The sequence below is a fragment of the Puma concolor genome, chromosome B3 (genome assembly GCF_028749965.1).
Source record: "Puma concolor isolate L17-30 chromosome B3, mPumCon1.1.hap2, whole genome shotgun sequence".
Lineage (NCBI taxonomy): Eukaryota > Metazoa > Chordata > Mammalia > Carnivora > Felidae > Puma > Puma concolor.
Genome location: NC_141672.1, coordinates 3,841,197 through 3,853,878, shown reverse-complemented (window position 1 = coordinate 3,853,878; position 12,682 = coordinate 3,841,197). Strand labels below are relative to the sequence as shown.

The 12,682-nt window shown below is 38.4% G+C and overlaps 1 protein-coding gene across 2 annotated transcripts in view; it reads left to right on the top strand.

The window, feature by feature from the left end:
* The window catches only part of RCOR1 (REST corepressor 1), a 132,414-nt gene that overhangs the window by 62,712 nt on the left and 57,020 nt on the right, over positions 1 to 12,682 (top strand). The gene's annotated exons all lie outside the window — the stretch shown is intronic.

The window sequence follows — 12,682 nt, the reverse complement described above, 5'->3', positions numbered from 1 at the left end:
TGGGCAAGTAAAAATGCTCAGCCAGTTATGTGTCTGGCTCTTAGTTTCGGCACAGGTCATGATCTCTCGTGGTTTGTGGGATCGAGCCCTGTGTTGGGCCCTGGGCTAACAGCCTGGAGCCTGCTCGGGATCCTGTCTCTCTCCCTCTCTCTCTGACCCTCCCTGGTCGTTTGTATGCATGTGCGCTCTCTCAAAATAAGTAAACTTAAAAAAAAAAAAAAAAAAAAAAGGTTAGAAGGGCTGGCCAGATCATATAGGGCCTTGAAACTCCATGGTTTATCCTAAAGACAATAAAGAAGCTGTAGGAGGATTTGTTTTCAAAGTAAACTTTTTTTTTTTTTTTTACTGTTTCTTTCTTTTTGAGAGGAAGAGCATGAGCAGGGGAGGGACACAGAGAGAGAGGGAGACCCAGAATCTGAAGCAGGCTCCAGGCTCTGAGCTGTCAGCACAGAGCCCCAAGCAGGGTTTGAACTCAGGAACCGCGAGATCATGACCTGAGCCAAAATCGGGCGCTTAACTGACTGAGCCACCCGGGCACCCCATAACTTAGTCTCTTTTGATGTTGACTTTAATCACTGGGCTGAGGTAGTATTTGTCAGGTGTCTCCACTGTAAAGTTAATCACTCTCCCACCCCCTTCCATAATGTCCTCTTTTGAGGAAGACACGGTGTATATTCCATACTTATGGAATGGAGACATGATCTGTCTGTGTGGAAGGATTTTACGTTATTTTATTTTTTTTATGTTGTATTTATTTTTGAGAGCGAGAGAACACAAGCGGGAGCTGGGGAGGGACAGAGAGAGGGGAACAGAAGATCAGAAGCGGGCTCTGTGCCGACAGCAGCAAACCCTTTTGAGGGGCTTGAACCCACAGACTGTGCGATCATGACCTGAGCCGATGTCTGGATGCTCAACCAACTGAGCCACCCAGGGGCCCCTCTGTGGAAGGATTTTAAACATCAGAAGTGATTTGATGGGAACTGTGATTCAGAAACATTGCTCTAGCCAGAATGGAGAGTCTGAATTTGAGGGTCTTAGTCTGCAGCTCCGAAGGCAAGGTGAGAAAAGGTGATGACCTCAACTTCCGGCAGTAGCAGTGGGGCTGGAGAGAGTGAGTTGAGAAAATTTGAGGAGGTGTAATTGAGGGGCCCAGTGGGCAGGGGAGAGGGGACTGGCAGGAGATGGGGGAGGAGGGGTCTGATAGGACTTGCAGGGACCCAGCTGGGGTTGGTAAGGTCATCAGGGGCACATAGTGTCATCATGGTTTGTCAACTGGTGATGTTGATTTTCATCACCTGGCGGAGGTGGGGCTTGTCAGGCTTCTCATCACATGTAGGGGCACTTGGATGAAGTTCGAGTTTTTAAGGGATTTATAATGTTTCTGTGTTTACTGTAGATTTTAATTCCAGAGAGCTGGTGACAAAAGAATTTTGCATTTATTTATCCCAGCTTAAACTTTTAGCATTTAAAAAAGAAGAGCCTGGGGACGCCTGGGTGGCTCAGTCAGGACTTTGGCTCAGGTTATGATCTCACGGTTCGTGAGTTTGAGCCCTGCATCGGGCTCTGTGTTGACAGCTCAGAGCCTGGAGCCTGCTTCGGATTCTCTCTCTCTGCCTCTCCCCTGCTCGTTCTCTGTCTCTCAAAAAATAAATCTTAAAAAAATTTTTTTTTAAATAAATAAAACATTAAAAAAAAAGAGCCTGGAGGAGAGAGCCGAGGAAGTATATAATTTGTAGGAAGATACAAGTATTTAGATACCAAAGTTGTTTCTGACTTCTTTGTTTTTTAGAGGACAAACTGTTGTCAGTTTTTAAATGTTAAGGTAATTAATAGGATAATACTGTGAGGTGAAAAAAATGTACTTTAGCTTTTGATATGTCTTTATACTTCTGATAATTTATGGTGTCTCTAAAATCTAGGCAGTATATGTATATAATGGTTAACACAATGGGCCCTGGAATCTCCTCCTTGTGGGTGAGATCTTGGACAAGTTACTTCAACTCTCTATGCCTTAATTTTCTACTATGTAAAATGGGGATAGTGATAGTACCTGCCTCATAGGGTTGTTAAGAAGATTAAATGAGCTAATACATGTAAAAGTGCATAGCACCTGGTACATCATAAGTGAGTATATATGTTAGTTATAGCGGTCGTAGTAATGGTAAACTTGTATCGCTGTACAGATTGCTTTGCATTTCTTTCTGGCTGCCCAAAATGAGAAACCAAAAGTTTGGATCACAAAATGATTTTTGGTTCCTAACCTAAATTTAACACAGGTTAAACCTAAGGATGTATAGTTTCTCGGGATATAGTGAAAGTATGATGGCCAGTTGGTACATTTAAGAATAAGCATTTACCAAATTTTATTTTATTTTTAAAGTGTTTATTTTGTGAGAGAGAGAGAGAGCGAACACGCAAGTGAGCAGGGAGAGTGGCGGAGAGAGGGAGAGAGAATCCCAAGCAGGTTCCTCACTGTCCATGCAGAGCCCAAAACGGGGCTCAAACTCATGAATCTCATGAACCATGAGATTATGCCCTGAGTTGAAACCAAGAGTTGGATGCTTAACCAACTGAGCTGCCCAGGCACTCTGAATTTACCAATCAAAAAAAATTTTTTAATGTTATTTTTATTTATTTAATAAATAATTAAATGTTTATTTAATTAAATAATTAAAAATTAAATAATTAAAAAAATTTTTTGTAATGTTTATTTTTGAGAGAGAGAGAGAGAGAGAGAATGAGAGAATGAGCAGGGGAGGGGCAGAGAGAGAGAGGAAGACACAGAATCCAAAGCGGGCTCCAGGCTCTGAGCTGTCAGCACAGAGTCTGATGTGGGGCTCGAACCCACGAACCGTGAGCAACTGAGCCACCCAGGCACCCCTTGTATTCCTTTATTATTTTATTGATTCCTACTGATGAATAATAATCTATCCTATTCTGGGTTTGTTCGTTTTTGTTTGTTTATTTGTAGTCTCTATACCCAACATGGGGTTCAAACCCCAAGGATCAAGAGTCACATGCTCCTTGGGCTGAGCCAGCCGGGTGCCCCTAGAGCATTGCCTTTTTAACAGTTGCTCCTATTACCAAGAGGATAATGCATATATTGTGTCCTACAAAAACAGTCCTTTTGCCTTAATTCACAGATTTGGGCAGAATATTGTTTATAATGTTTTTATCCTTAATTTCTAATGGGTTTAGAATTATATCCACTTTTGTGATTGCTAAAATTATTTGTACCTTCTCTAATTCTGCTGATATTAGTCTATTATATCTGCTTTTTCTAGATACCAGCCTTGGTTTTTGTTAATCCTCTCTTGATAGCCTGGTTTTCTATTTCATTAATTTCTGCTCTCTGCTGTCTTCCTTTCCTTGGATTTATTTTATTGTTCTTTTCATGTTCTTAAGTTGGATGCTTAGCAAAGTAATTCTTAGCCTCTATAATTTATTATAAGCATTTCACGCTGTAAACTTTTTTGGTAAGTTAACCTCTTCCATTGGTTCCCATAAGTTTATAGTGTCTGTTATTCAGTTTTAAGTCACTTTAATTTTTTTTGTCAAGATTTCTTCCTTGACCCAGGATTATGTTAAGAGTATTTTATCTTTTCTGAATATATGGTTTTTGGTTTATCTTTTAATACTGACTTTTTTTAATTTAATTTTTTAGTTTTAAAAATTTACATCCAAATTAGTTAGCATATAGTGAAACAATGATTTCAGGAGTAGATTCCTTATTTCCCCTTACCCACTTAGCCCTCCCCCCTCCCACAACTCCTCCTGTAACCCTCAGTTTGTTCTCCATATTTATGAGTCTCTTCTGTTTTGTCCTTCTCCCTGTTGTTATATTATTTTTGTTTCCCTTCCCTTATGTTCAGCTGTTTTGTCTCTTAAAGTCCTCATGAGTGAAGTCCTATGATTTTTGTCTTTCTCTGACTAATTTCACTTAGCATAATACCCTCCAGTTCCATCCACATAGTTGCAGATGGCAAGATTTCATTCTTTTTGATTGCCGAGTAATACTCCATGGTGTGTGGGTATGTATGTATGTATATATATATATATATATATATATATATATATATATATATGTATATGTATATGTGTATATATATATATACACATATACATATACATATATATATGTATATGTGTATATATATATATATATACACACATATACATATATATATATATACACACACACACACACCACATCTTCTTTATCCATTCATCCATAGGTGGACATTTGGGCTCTTTCCAGACTTTGGCTATTGTCGATAGGGCTGCTGTAAACATGGGGGTGCATGTGCCCCTTCGAAACAGCACACCTGTATCCCTTGGATAAATGCCTAGTAGTGCAATTGCTGGGTCGTAGGGTAGTTCTATTTTTAGTTTTTTGAGGAATCTCCATGCTGTTTTCCAGAGTGGCTGCACCAGCTTGCATTCCCATAATTATTGACTTTTAATTGCATTGTGGTTTACACAGTGTAGTCTATATTCTACCTATTCTTTGAAATGTGTTTAGAGTAGCTTTATGGCCTTGTACATGGTCATTTTTGTAAAATTTGCTTGAGAAGACTTTATTTAATTTTTAGATGCAGCTTCAAAGTATGTCCAATAAATAAAAATTGTTCACTTGTTTAGGTCTTAGGTATCTTTTAATTTTTGTTTGGACTGTCAACAGATGTATTAATCTCCCAGTATGATGATGTATTTGTCAACTTCCCATTTGTCCATCAATTTTTACCATGTTTATTTTGATGCTTCTTCATTAGGACCATATAAAATTACAATTGTGTCATTTAACTTTCCTTTGTCCTACTCTTAAGTTTTATTTTGTTAAGGTGTCTTTCATTTTTCTGTTTTGTACTGGTTTAGAAGTTTATATACACTAACTTTTAGTAATTATTCTTGAAGTTTTACTGTACGCACTTAATTTAACATCTAAAGTTGGGGTGCCTGGGTGGCTCAGTCACTTAAACGTCCGACTCTCGATTTCGGCTCGGGTCACAGTCTTTTTTTTTGTTTTTTTTTTCCAATTTTTAAAAATGTTTATTTATTTGAGAGAGAGAGAAAGAGCGTGAGCATGGGAGAGGCAGAGAGAGAAGGTGGCTCCAGGCTCTGAGTGGTCAGCACAGAGCCTGATGCAGGGCCCAAACTTACAAACCACGAGATCATGATCTGAACTGAAGTCAGATGCTTAACCGACTGAGCCACCCAGGTGCCCCTCAGGTCACAGTCTTAACGGGGTTCATTAGCGTGGAGCCAGTTTGGGATTCTCCCTCTCCCTTTGCCCCTCTCCTGCTTACACACACTCTCTTTCTCTCTCAAAATGTATAAAGTTAAAAATCTAAAGTTAATCTTTCATCTTTAGAATGGCTCAGCTTTGATTCACTACCCCTCAGTTATGTGGTGTTAATCTCCAGAATTATAGTTCTGTTCTTTTGCAAAACCCCCTAAATTGGACATTATTTTTATTTTTTATAGGCATTGTTTACAAAAGTCTTGTTTACTTACCATTTCTTCTTTGAATATCAACCTTCCTTTCAGGATTTTTTTTTTTCCCCTGAGCAAAAGGTAAAAATGTCCCAAAGTTGTTGTGTATGTGAGAACATTTGTAGTTTGCCCATATTTCTGAGAGTTTTGCAAGATATGTTCTTAAGATTGCCTCTTAGCACTTGAAAGATATTCCACTCTATCTGGCTTTTGGTGTTTTGGGGAATTTACTGTCAGTCTGTCATTTTATTTGTAGGTGATCTTTTTCTCTCAGACTTTTAAAATTCATATCAACCTTTACTAAAGATTTTTTTTTTTTTTTTTAGGTATAATTGACACACAATGAAATGCATAGATCTTAAGTGTTAAGTGAGATTTGACTGTTGTATGTTCCTACGTATCTAACATGTCAGACAAAGGGAAGAACATTTCCATTGGCACACCTAGTTCTCCTGGACCCTCTGCCAGTTACCACCCTTCTCTACCATCTACTCTCATTTCTGCCACCGCATAACGGATTTTACTCTTCATATTAATATGGATTTCATATGAATACACTTACACAGCATACATTCTTTAGTGTCTGGGTTATTTTTGTTTTATTTTGTTTTGTATTTTTTTTTGCTCTTCATTTTGTTTCTAATTCATGTGGTTGCTTGTATCAGCAGTTTGTCCCTTTTTATTTCTGTGTGTAGCATTCCTTTGTGTGATTGTGCCTCTATTCGGCACCTGTTGATGGACACCTGGGTTGTTGCTAGTTTTTGGCTGTTATGAAATAACATTCTTTTTGTGGGTAAATATTTCTCTTGAGTAAATATATAGGAATTGAATTGCTAGCTAATAAGGTAGTTTAAAGCCCAATTTTATAAGACATTGTTTCAGAAAATTTTTAAAATTTCCCTTTTTGTCTCTGGAATACTTTAATTTTACCATAATGGGACTCAGGTCTGGTTTTCTTCTTATTCATCGTGCTCGGTAGACATGCTTCCTATGTCTGTGGATTCATGTCTTTCATCATATCTATAACATTATTAGGTTTTATTGCTTCAAATATTACCCCCTGATATCTGTTCCTTTTGGGGGGACCTTGATTAGACATAGGCTAATCTTTTTCCATCCTCCACAACTCTTTTTTTTTTTTTTTAATTTGTTTTTTCAACGTTTATTTATTTTGGGGACAGAGAGAGACAGAGCATGAACAGGGGAGGGGCAGAGAGAGAGGGAGACACAGAATCAGAAACAGGCTCCAGGCTCTGAGCCATCAGCCCAGAGCCTGACGCGGGGCTCGAACTCACGGACCGCGAGATCGTGACCTGACTGAAGTCGGACGCTTAACCGACTGCGCCACCCAGGCGCCCCGTCCTCCACAACTCTTAACCTGTCTTTCATACGTACGGTTTTATCTCTGTGTTGTATTATGAATAATATTTTAGATTTTATAGCTCTTCAACTTCATCTTCCCTGCTACTTTATTAATTCATTGAGTTTTTTGTTTGGATGATTTTTCTTTTTTTAAAGTACTAGCTGGTTCTTTTTAAAATCTTGTAATTTTTTTAATGCTTTTTTATTTTTTCAGTTTATTCATTTATTTTGAGAGAGACAGAGACAGCATGAGTGGGGGAGGGGCAGAGAGAGAAGGGCAGAGAGGATTCCACGTAGGCTCCCCGCTGCCGGCGCAGAGCCGGGTGTGGGGGCTCGAACTCATGAAAACTTGAGGTCGTGACCTGAGCCAAAAGCAAGTATCAGACGCTTAACCAGCTGAGCCACCCAGGTGCCCCATTTGATGGTGTTTTGTTGCTTACTCATTCCAACTTCTGTTTCCTTAAACATTTCATATGTATTTATAATTCTGTATTTGTTAATTACAGTATCTACAAACTCTCACTAATAGTACTTTTTTTTTTTTTTTTTTTTTGAGTATTTGTCGTCTTTGAATGTGAGATCATCTTGGTTGATCTTATTGTGGCAATCTGAGAGCTTAATCCTCCAGGAAAGTTAGCTTTCCTCCCACTTCTGCTAGGCCAAGGAGTGTAAAAAGGGGATAATCTTGGTTTATAGTTACAGGGGTTTTGTTTTGTTTTGTTCTGTTTTGTTTTGTTTTGTTTTGTTAGAGAGAGAGAGCACATGTGCAAGCAGGAAGGGGCAGAGTGAGAGAGAAACCCAAGCAGGCTTCATGCTCAGTGTGGAGCCTGATGTGGGGCTCGATCTCAGGATAGTGAGATCATGACCTGAGCCAGAATCAAGAGTTGGACACTTAACTGACTGAGCCACCCAGGCGCTCCTAGTTACAGGTTTTTAAAGTTGTTTCTTTATTGCCCACTTATTTTTTAACTGAAACTGAGTGTGATACTGCTTTCTTTACTTTATTTCCATGATAACAGATGTCCCTGTTGAGTCCAGAGTTCTTGAATTTACATGAATTTCCTTAATGTTTTTCTTTAAAAGAAAACGTGACTGCAGACGCAGTACTGGGATGCATTTTTATGATAAAAAATCCAAACAGTAAGGAAATATATGGAGCCAAACACAAATCCCATTTTTCCTCCCAATCCAGTGCCTCACCTCTTCCCTTGAGTTAGCCACTCTTTAAATTTGCACGGTGGTTTGTTGTACCTACAGTTTGTATTTTTACTTTTTAATTCATTTATTGGCAAAGAAATACATATGCTAAAAGCAACTAAACAAGAATTCTCACTTGTTTTTTTTATAATAGCTTTATTGAGATCTAATTCACAAAAAAGATGTACATACAGTTCACTTGTTTAAAATATACAATTCAGTGGTTTTCAGTATTTTCACAGAATTGTGCAACATCACTGCAGTCCATTTTATTAAAAAAAATTTTTTTTTCCAACGTTTTTTATTTATTTTTGGGACAGAGAGAGACAGAGCATGAACGGGGGAGGGGCAGAGAGAGAGGGAGACACAGAGTCAGAAGCAGGCTCCAGGCTCTGAGCCATCAGCCCAGAGCCCGACGCGGGGCTCGAACTCACGGACCGCGAGATCGTGACCTGGCTGAAGTCGGATGCTTAACCAACTGCGCCACCCAGGCGCCCCTCACTGCAGTCCATTTTAGACCATTCTCATCCCACAAAGAAACCCCATCATTCCCCATTTCTCCCAAGTATCGTACACCTTCTGGCAGTCATTGATCTGTAGAGTTGCCTATTCGGGACATTTCGTATGAGTGGGATTATACGGTATGTGGGGTTTTTGTGACTAGCTGCTCTCACCTAGCATAATGTTTTCAGGTTTCCTCCATACTGAGCATGGATTAGTACTACATTCTTTTTTATGGCAGCATAATATTCCATCATATAGATATACTATGCAGTTGACCCTTGAAACAGCATGGGTTTGAACTGCACACACCCACTTATATGAGGATTTTTTTTTTTTTTTACAGTACTGTAAATATTTCTCCTTAGGGTTTTCTTATTGATAATTTCTTTCTCTAGCTTACATACATTATTGTCAGAATATAGTGTGTGTGTGTGTGTGTGTGTGTGTGTGTGTGTATTACACACAACATACAAACTATGTGTTAACTGTTTAGATTATCAGTAAGACTTCCAGTCAATAGGGGGCTACAAGTAGTTAGGTTTGGAGGGAGTCAAAGTTATACCCAAATTTTTGCGTGGGAGATTAGCACCCCTAACCCCCCTTGTTTTTCAAGAGTCAAATATGTGCCCATTCATTGGTCCATGGACATTTGGATCATTATCACCTTTTGGCTGTTGTGAACAATGGTGCTGTGAACATTGGTATATGAGTTTTGTTTTGTTTTGTTTTGTTTTGTTTGAGACCGAGAGAGACAGAGCATGAACAGGGGAGGGACAGAGAGAGGGGGAGACACAGAATCTGAAGTGGGCTCCAGGCTCTGAGCTGTCAGCACAGAGCCCGACGCGGGGCTCAAACTCACGGAGTGTGAGATCATGACCTGAGCTGAAGTCGGATGCTCAACTGACTGAGCCACCCAGGCGCCCCATTATATGAGTTTTCATGTGGGTATATGTTTTCATTTTTCTGGGTTGTATACCTAGGAATGGAATTGCTAGGTTATATGCTAACTGTATTTAACCCTTAGAAGCACTGCTAGACTGTCTCTCAAAGTGGCTGTACCATGCAGTTTTATATTCCCATCATTCTAGACAAATAATCCATTTTACAAACGGGTGAAAGACTTGGATGGATATTTCTCCAAGGATTATACATACGTGACCAATAAGCATATCAAGCATACTCCATATCATTAGTCATCAGAGAAATGCAGATCAAAACTACAATGAGACCCTACTTCATACTCCCTGGCTAGAATCAGAAAGTCAAATAATAACAAGTGTTAGAGAGGATGAGCAGGAATTGGAACCCTAGTACTCCTGGGAGAATGTAAAATATAAATGTAAATTGATGCTCTGGTCTCAAGCAGTTAACAAATGCAGTAAGCCTTAGGGAATGAGAACTAATTCAGTTTCGGGGCAGAACAGAAAATATGCCAAGAGTATTTTCCCCTTAGTGCGGGACAAGATGATTTCCAGTTGGAACATCAGCACTGTGTTAGGTAACATCATGTCACACAATGAAGACTTTTTAAAAAGCCATTTCACAAAATGTTGCACAATTTTCGACATAAAAACTCAGAAAATATTTGCCTCCCGACCACCCAGATTTGCGGAAAGCAATGAAGCATTACATATAACTAGCCAAAGCAAGATCACACTCTTAGAGTGGCCGTTACCTGATTTTTAAATATTTTTATCATGCAGATTTTATACTTTAAATGTATATACCCCTCATAACATGTAGCGTCGTGTTTATATTTTTAATATTTACATTGTGGTATTATATATTTAACTTTTTATAATCACTTTTTATAATCAAAATTATTGATATCTGTATATCTGATGAATTTTATATTCTGTATTTAGTTCCTTTGACTGCATCTAACTATGACTTAGCCAATTCCTGTTGATAGACCTTTAAAATTTTCCTATATTTCAGAACCATAATCAAGCCTGTGGTGACAGTCCATATCAGAGTTCTCCAGAGAACCAAACCAGTAGGGGTATGTGTGTGTATGTGTAAGAAATCTTCACCAAAGTTTATGGACATAATGAAGCAACATGCTGATGCTTTCTATTCTTAATTCTTTGAAAACAAATTCTGATTAGGACCCAATAGGTTAACTTCAGTAGGTCTGACCTGCAGTTTTGAAAAAATTGTTACTATATATATTCTACCTAGATATGGATTGCTGTGTTGCAGGGTATCCACACTTCTATTTTATCACACATTGCCAGTTTTCTCTCTAAAGGGGTTGTACAAATGGACATTTTCACTACTAGTGTGAATTCTCTTTTTTCTTCCCCTTCACGGGCATTTGTAATTTCAGTTACCTTCTACTTTCAGTCAGGTCTGGGCTTATTATTTTATCTTTTTTAGGGAGAGTGTGTGAGTGGAGGTTGGGGGTTGGGGGGGGGGAGAGAGAGAGAATGAATGAATGAATGAATGAATGAATGAATGAGTGAATATATGTATATATATCTTAAGCAGGCTCCATGCCCATTGTGGAGCCCAACACAGGACTCAAGCCCACAACCCTGAGATCATGACCTGAGCCAGAATCAAGAGTCAGAGCCTTAACTGATTGAGCCACCCACATGTCCAAGTCTGGCTTTATTTTGTAAGGTTTATAAAACTTGGCAATCAACTTTAAACAAAGAGAGCAGCTTCAGAGTTAGCACCCTTAGCAGACATCAGTATCTATCCAGAAATTAATGACATTGCTTTGTTTTCATCATATTTATTTCTTTAGTTTACACTCAGCAAAATGGATTAGTTTTTGGTGTACATATTTGTGAGTGTTAAGACGAGCATAGTTTCACATCACCACCACCATAATTGGGATACAAAACAGTTTAATCTCTTGAGAAAATTACCTTGGACAGTTCTTAGCCTTCCTCGTACTTCTAACCCCTGGAACAATGATCTTTTTCCATAGTTTTGCCTTTCCAGAATGTTATATAAATGGAATCATATTATATGTAACCTTTGGAGACCTGATTCTTTCACTGAATATGATGAATTGGAGATAAGGCCATATATCAGTAGTGTATTTTTTATTGCTGTTCAGTATTCCATGTGTGGATGCTCCACAGTTTATCCATTTACTTTTTGAAGGACATTTGGGTCCCCTCCCCCACCTTGCTAGTTTTTACCAGTTGTGAATAAAGCTGCTGTAAATACCGTATACAAGTTTTATTGTGAACATACGTCAATTCTGTAGGGTATGTACCTAAGAATGTGATTGATTGTTGGGTCAGTAATTTTTTAAATACCATTGCATCTTTATAAAAACTGCAAAACTTTTCCTGACTGGCTTTGTCATTTTATTTTGCATTTACACTAGCACTGTATGAGAGTTTCAGATATTCCATTCTAGTCAGTGCTTGGTATTGTCCATTTCTTTTATTTTAGATATTCTAATAGAGTATGTGTTAATTTCTCATTGTGGCTTTAATTTGCATTTTCCTAATGGCTAATGATCTCGAGCATTTTTTCATGTGCTTACATACCATCTGTATATTTTCCACTGGTGAAGTAGTTGTTCAGATTTTTTGCCCATTGTTTGGAAAGTGGGTTATTTTCTCACTGCATTTTTGAAGTTCTTTATACATTTTGGATACAAGTTCTTTGTCAGATATGTGATTTGTAAATGTTTTCTCACAGTCTACAGTGTCTCTTACAGTTTCTTTTGTAGAGCAGAAGTTTCAAGGTTTTGATTAAGCTCAATTTACCATTTTTTAAACTTTTATAGATTGCACTTACGGTGTCATATCTAAGACCTCTTTTCCTGAACCAAGTTCATGAAGATTTTCTCATTTTTTTTTCCTAAAAAATTTATCATGTTAGGTTTTACTTTTATATATGAGATCCATTTTGAATAAAATTCTTCTAAGGTGTGAGGAATAGGTTGAGGTTCACTTTTTTTTTTCCTCTAATGTTTGTTTATTTTGAGAGAGATAGAGACAGTACAAGCAGGGGAGGTGCAGAGAGAGGGCAAGAGAGAATCCTAAGCAGGCTCTGTGCTGTCAGCACAGAGCTCTATGCGGGGCTCCATCTCAGGAACCATGAGATCATGACCTCAGCCAAAAGTTGGACACTTAACCAACCAACTGAGCCACCCAGG